Below are 6,908 nucleotides of genomic sequence, written 5' to 3' on the forward strand. Positions count from 1 at the left end.
CAACATGAGTAAATACAAAAAATACATCCCTATCATTCCCCATAGTTGATGATCAGGTAGAAAAGCACTATACCGTTTATCTCTGTAGCTGTGAAAGAGATGAAGCATATTACCTCTGGTTCCACCAATTGACGAGCACCACCAAGTTAGGGGAATTCCCATAAAATTTCAATAAAAAAATTATCAGAATCAGATTACAAAATATATATATAAGGAACCCAAACGGCTGATTATTTAAGCAAAGCATGGATGACATTCCTCTAGTTTAAGCTCTAGGTTTTGCATAGGTTTGCAAACATCCTGCCAACTAACTGAAGAGAAATGGTATGAATGGAGCCAGAACACCGCACTGCATGCTGGGTGTGTTGAGCGTGGCAGGAAGCCATTCCTGTCTTGGATGCTGTAAGCTGGATCACTTGCGGAGGTCTGTCAGTGGCTGCAGGTGTGAGCTCCCATCACAGTCTCACCCCTTTGTCATTCCTCAGTCTGTGAAATGTGAGGCTGGAGGCATTCGGATGCTGTGGCAACCCCACTGGCTGCTGCGCACTGTGCCTGGCTTCAGGTAGGCAAGAGAGGCAGGCGAGGCCATCTCCCGAAACTGGGTTGGGGTGTGCGTCGAGGGGGATGTGCTGGAAAAGACAAGATGAGGGTTGGATTCTAGGTTTTGGGTTAGGGGGTCCGGCCTGTACTATACTGTATTGAGTAGCTGTAATTGAGGGCTGTTACTTGGAGGTGATCAACGGCTGGACTTTGTCATAAACATCTTGTCTTAAACCGCTCAGGAGAGAGTCAGTGCATTGTGTGTTTCTGCAGGTTTTCCTGTTTATAGCCCCTGTATACAGTGTACACTAGCGTGTGCCAACTTGTACACACTCCTCTCCGGCGCAGAGAGTGATAAACAAGTGATAAACCAAAGCCCAGCCCCCCCGTTACTCACCAGTGCTCTAACTATGGAAACGAGGACCTCCTGTAGCTCTACAACCCACATCTGCAAGACAAAACACACCCGACATCGAAGAGCACATTTTCACAGCACTGGGTCACAGTGGAAGATAATTCCTCTGTATCGCGAGACTCGGTTTACTTTCATGTCTCTAAAACACACCCTGAATTCCTTCAGGATGTTTTTTTAACCACAGAGCAAGAAATTATAATATTTGCACACACTGCACCCCCTGGTTGCAGGAAGCCTGATTTGCAGAAGCTTTAAATCATTTAAACACAAACCGCCAGCGAAGCAGTACATGGCAGCACTTAAGAGCTAAACTCTCACCGCGGCCTCTTTTCTTTTCTGCAACTGTCTGTTTTCTTTTCCTAGGCTCCTCCTCTGCCCATTCTTGTGGCCGGTGCCTGTTAGCTGACCTCTGTTTCCTGTCTCTGCAGGTTTGGCTGTTGAGTAGCATATTTCTGTATCTGTCTTATCCTGCCACTACCAGGCCTGTCCAACAAACTGTCAAGCCACCCAGCTTGCAGGAGGCTGTGATTTCCATACCATCTCATACTGTACAAACACAGCACCTTTATGTGTGGGCCACGGGGGTTGAGTATTTATTTCAGTAATGCAGCGAAGGTCTCCACAGGATAAGGGCATGTTTACCATCGACTCAAGCCTACTGAAGTAAATAACTGAATTAAGAACTGTTTTGATGTTTTCTGTCAAAGTGTGGATTTCGCTTTCGCTCCTAAGTTTTCTTTTGAAATCATCGACCAGCATAGGCCTGGATAGAAACTGTGGTTTAGATGGTTTAGATATTCTTTTACAATGTCTGGTTTAGACCCTGCGCTGGGCTGCTGGGTCAGGTCACAGTGGAGAACCACACAATGCTGTGATATCAAATAAGTAGAGGAATTCATGGAAACCATACTAGATACCCACTCTATGTGAACTCTGGAGGAAATCGCATGTCTCTGAATACGAAGAGCAGACCGTGTGTCCCTGGTTTGGGCCTCTTTGGCAGGGTTTCAGAGGCTCGGTGCCAGCTCTCAGGTTAACTGGATGAGAGGCGTTGTATGATGGCTCGTCGCTCTGCTGGCACTGTTGCCTGGTCACATGTTCAGGAGCATGAACAGTGCACTAGGACAACACCGCAGGCTGCCAAGCAGCGGTAGATCCTGACTGGGAAATAAGGCAACATACTGAAGGTGCTGCAGCTAAGGATGAGTAAATGGAACAGGGCCACCTCCTCTGTTTAGGTCTTCTGAAGATCTGCCTTTTGCAGGTAGCTGATCCAGCAGGGCTTATTTTTCCTTCTGCGCTGTTTTTTCTTTCTTTCAGTGCAACCTATTTTGGTTATATTTAACTCTCTATATATATCAAATAAAATAAAAATAAATTAATGCACACTCAAAATTGATATGCTGGAAAACTGCGATAAAGTACCAGAGGGAGATAAAAACCCAGCCATCTGTACGTGGACACTTACCATTGGGCTAGAAGTGGCACTGGTCCACTCTCACTTGGACTACAGGTGACTTACATGAAGAAGACTTTCCGAGCCCTGAGAGAAACCTCCCCTTTTCTAAATGTATTGTATGTACTGTTGTGGGCGATGCATTGCATAATCATGTGACACATGTCCAGGCCATGAGATTGGATTGCACTTTTCTCCCGGGCAGCCTGGGGCTTATTGAGGCACACATATGTGGGGCTTGTATGTGCAGGGCTGGGAGTCTAAAAAAGCATGAAAACCACAGCCTGCCGAACAAGGAACCTCCCCCCCTTTTCCCCAAAACACACACACACACCCTGTGCTGCACTCACTTTCACAGCGAGTGAGTTTGACAACTATCAATATTCTCCCGTTCACTTGGATGGGGAGTGCAGATGCTTTCGATGCTTGCCTGGTGAAAGATCTAACCTGGTTTCCATGGTGACACTAGAAGAGCCAGAGGGAGGGAGAGAAATAAATGGCTAAATAAATAAATAATGCTGGGGAAGACTGAACTTTCACTGTACTTGTCAACTGCAACTTGGAGCCAACCGTCCGGAAGAGCTGTTTAATTGAGGTGCTTCTTCTCTAGGGATGAATTGGGCAAGAAGGTGCAAGGGGTCCGGGGGAGGTGGTAGGGGCAGGGGCTGGGTGGCACATTGTGACCCCAATGGGATGGTTGATGTGATGGCTTCGGCTGGTGAATCAAAACCTGCTCCATTTACACTCAGTTCTAGTTTTAGCCCATCGATTTTGTTCACCTCACATAGCTGCTTTAGAAACCTGCAGGCCTCACACAGCGTGGTGTTTCATAGTTTATTCCTTAGGAGACAGCCCCTTGTCTGTCAGTTGTCAGAAAATATACCCATTTCACCATCAAATTAACTAGGAGCAAGCAAAGCATACAGAGCATTATCTTGTGCCACATCACTCTTGTCTTCGATGCTATTTTTGTAGCATATGTGTGTTGTGTTCTTTGTTGAACTTGCACCACAAACCCATGGCAAAAAAAGGCAGAGAAATCCCCAGATTCCTGGCATGTTCACAAATCGCAGGTCTTCGCCTCTCTGACACGACACCAAGAACAAAAAGGAGCCGTCACTAACACAATAGTACTCCATCTGGTATAGCCTGATCCCAAGTGTCGATTAGGGTTTCAAAGCAGATGCTCCTGAGGATAGGAAGGAGGGCATTTGTGACCAAGACTGCAGATGTGTTGCAGTAAAGGGCATGATTCTGCCGTACTTTGGGCTCTGTGCCGCTGTGTTACCTGCCACCATCACACCCAGTGCTTACAAATAATCACAGATTAAGCCCTGATCACACCTACCTCACACCTGTTCTCTGCCAGCGGTGGGGCTCAGTGCTTGGATGGCAACTCCTCCCTCTGCATGTACGCCATCTCCTTGTCACTGACCTCCTCGGTATGCCTGCAAGGAGGGGGAGACAGGGACAGGTTACATTGGTTGGGAAGGATGGCAGAAGTCATTGTCCTGGAGGCTTTTGACTGGAAGTGTTGGTGCATCAATTGCTCTATGTGAGTGTCAGCTGACCTAGCGTACAGCATGGAGCGGGGGTTATCGAGCTCATTGTCATTTGGTGCCCACAAGCTCCTAAATGAAGCTGTGCTGATACTGCTGAAAGCCAGGTGTTGCTGAGCAGCATAACCCCGTAAAGCTGGCAAAACACTGTGTTTGTTTAATAGTTTATTTTTAGAAGGCCCTTTTAAAGCCCCCCTTTCTACACACACACATAACACAGAAGAGAAGAGCTATTAAAAATACATGAAAAAGCTGCAGCCGAATTTAAAGGAGAATAACTGGTTGTTGCATATTGATCCACCCTGGTGTGGTTTCCGGCTCTACCAGCACAACGTTGCCTCTGTTGGTGAGTGAGAAGAGAGGAATGGGAAGACGGAGGATGGAGATCCCCCAGGAGATTTGTAGTTTAGATGACCCGGGGACATCGCCAACTCTGACTCACAGTGACAACAGCAGCACAGGATGAGCTCAGTCCAGTCATCTGCTGTGGCAAAGAGTCTCCACTCTTTATGTTCACTCGAGGGAGATTTGCAGGTCAGGAATTTCAGAAGGCAACCAGATCGTCCACAATCCATGCTGGGCTCACATCCAGTTTACATCTCAGGAGGCTATTGAGTTTTTAGCTTCAAAGTCCAACTTACCATGTTTATAAGAGATTAAAAATAAATAAATAAAGTTGCCTCCCCAGCTGATGTTCAGAGTGCTCTTCTGAAGGACACAGACGTTAAAAATAGCCTTGCATCTTGCCCACTGTGCACTCCGAGTCCTTTTCATAAGCTGGCTGTAATCTCTGGGATTTGTACAACACAAACACCGGTATTCTTCTGCTGGGCGGCTGTTTGTTTACTGGCAGGTCCCTGGCTGACAAATTTGCTAAACTTGTATTGTATTTCTGTAAGGTGGACAGGACTTTTATTGTTCTCAATATGGCTAATCTCCCTTAGCTTTCTCCTTATTGTCCTGTGGGGGCATTTAGTGTGCCAGGAATGTGTAACACATCATATAAGAAAGTCAAAGAGAAACAAACTTGTCATGTGTTTCACGCACTATATTTTAATCTGTATTTTTTATACTTTCTCAGTCACACTCACACATCCTAAGTAGATGATAAATCTGGCTGGAAAATTGATCTGGTCATGCATTAAAGGGTGGGCCAGACAGACACTGAACTGCTCGGGGAAATTATTGATATTAACTTGTGTGTGTGTCGGCACAGTATATTTCCTAGTCATCTTTTTTCCTTTCTCTTCTTTTGAGTACCTCAGTTCAAAATAGTGTAGTTAACTCATAATTTTAATAAGTTTAATAATTGCACTCACACAGTAATTGTCCTCCTATCTCTCTATTTATTGATTATAAATGATCCTGAAAAGCAAAGGGAAGATGGTATTGAAGTTTGGCCGGAGGTCGTTTTCCAAACAGGTCACTACAGAGGTTGTGCATTGGAGCTGGATGTTGTTTAAAGAAAGAGAAATACATAAATAGGAAAAGGCTTTTTGTTTTTGGATGCATGGACACCTGATTGCCTTATATGTTGGCTCTTACGTGGCCAGGGCAGGAACTGGAATCAGAACCAGAATCCCACCAAAGCAGAGACCACCGGCTACTGCATTCAGATAACCCCCTCCCCAAGTAAAGAGAAATGAGCAGTTACTCACGGTTTGACTCTGTTGGAAAACCTCCGTCGCAGTAAGATCGCAATGGTGCTGAGGACCATGATAGTGGTGCACATGATCCCTCCCCATCTACCCAGCGCTCCAGGGCTGCGGCTCAGCGCTCAGTGGCCATGGCTCCCCACGTTCAGTGTCTGGGACAGGAACACGGACTGAGCGTGGGAGCGGCGGCGGCAGCAGCCAGGGACTATTCCTGTCCCCTCTTTCCCTCCACCCGCGGGCAGATTAGCCCCAGGATTAACCGTGATCAGCAGTAGCAAAGTGTTATTGAGGCCAGAGAGGGCAGCGTGTAAGCCACGCGGTGTTGTGTGGGCACTTTCTCTGTTGCTGCTCCCGTCCAGCACCTCCACATGTGTGCAGATCACACCATGCCAGCAACCCCCTGTCATGCACACACATGCACACGCACACACACACGCACACAGGCCATCAAAAAATGTTTACCGTTTGGCTCAGTGTGGTTGTTGTTTACATCGAGAAAAATCAATAAATAGGAAATTACTTGTTTATTTTTTATGAAAATTTTTTTCCTCTCTTTTAGAGCCAAAGCTCGGAAAATGTTCTTTCCCTTTTTTTACGGATATTTTGAATTAAATAATAAAACAAGCTTTGCAAAGATAATCAAACAGGCAGGCAAGCAGACTTTTCATAAGTTGCTGAGTTGTTGTGGCGAGGTGGCCGGTGGGGTTGGCAGTGGCTCAGATGCCCTGTGGCAGCCAGGGAGCAGGAGCAGTAGGGTGCCTGGGGCTCCTGTCCTCCCACAGGCGCCCCTCAGAGCAGCCAGATGGGTCCTGTCAGTCAGCGCCCACAGCGGAGTCACCTTGAAGACCGAGCTGCCCAACCTCAAACCTGCATCGCCCCATGGGACTTTGGCACTCACACACACACACAACTGGGTTGCCAAATTAATTTCAGAGATTCAAACAAGTGGATTCACATCACAACACAAAACAACACAACTCACTACCATCTAAAAGATACACCTGTAAACCAAGACTAACTGATGCAGCGAGGTCAGCACTGTGGAGTAGTGGTTAGGGCTCTGGACTTGTAACCAGAAGGTTGTGTGTTCAAGAATCCTGGGTAGGGCTGTTGTACCCTTGAGCAAGGTACTTCACTTAGATTGCTCCAGCTGTATAAATGGGTACAAATGTAAGTTGTGCTGTATAAGGGTGTCTGTTAAGTGATGATAACGTAATGATGCACTGTACATACATGTACATATAGAGACCTTTGAGTCTTTCAGTGTTTCAGAGAACTCATTG

The 6,908-nt window shown here is 46.5% G+C and overlaps 1 long non-coding RNA gene across 1 annotated transcript; it reads right to left on the minus strand.

Moving 5' to 3' along the window:
* Positions 1-449: 449 nt before the first annotated feature.
* Positions 450-3,794, minus strand: LOC136749764 (uncharacterized). Its single transcript, XR_010816788.1, has 3 exons — positions 3,760-3,794; positions 938-988; positions 450-629 (listed from the first exon to the last, which is right to left on the minus strand). It is a non-coding gene; the product is annotated as an uncharacterized LOC136749764 (long non-coding RNA).
* Between the last annotated feature and the right edge of the window lie 3,114 nt (positions 3,795-6,908).

Source organism: Amia ocellicauda, chromosome 5, assembly GCF_036373705.1.
Source record: "Amia ocellicauda isolate fAmiCal2 chromosome 5, fAmiCal2.hap1, whole genome shotgun sequence".
NCBI lineage: Eukaryota > Metazoa > Chordata > Actinopteri > Amiiformes > Amiidae > Amia > Amia ocellicauda.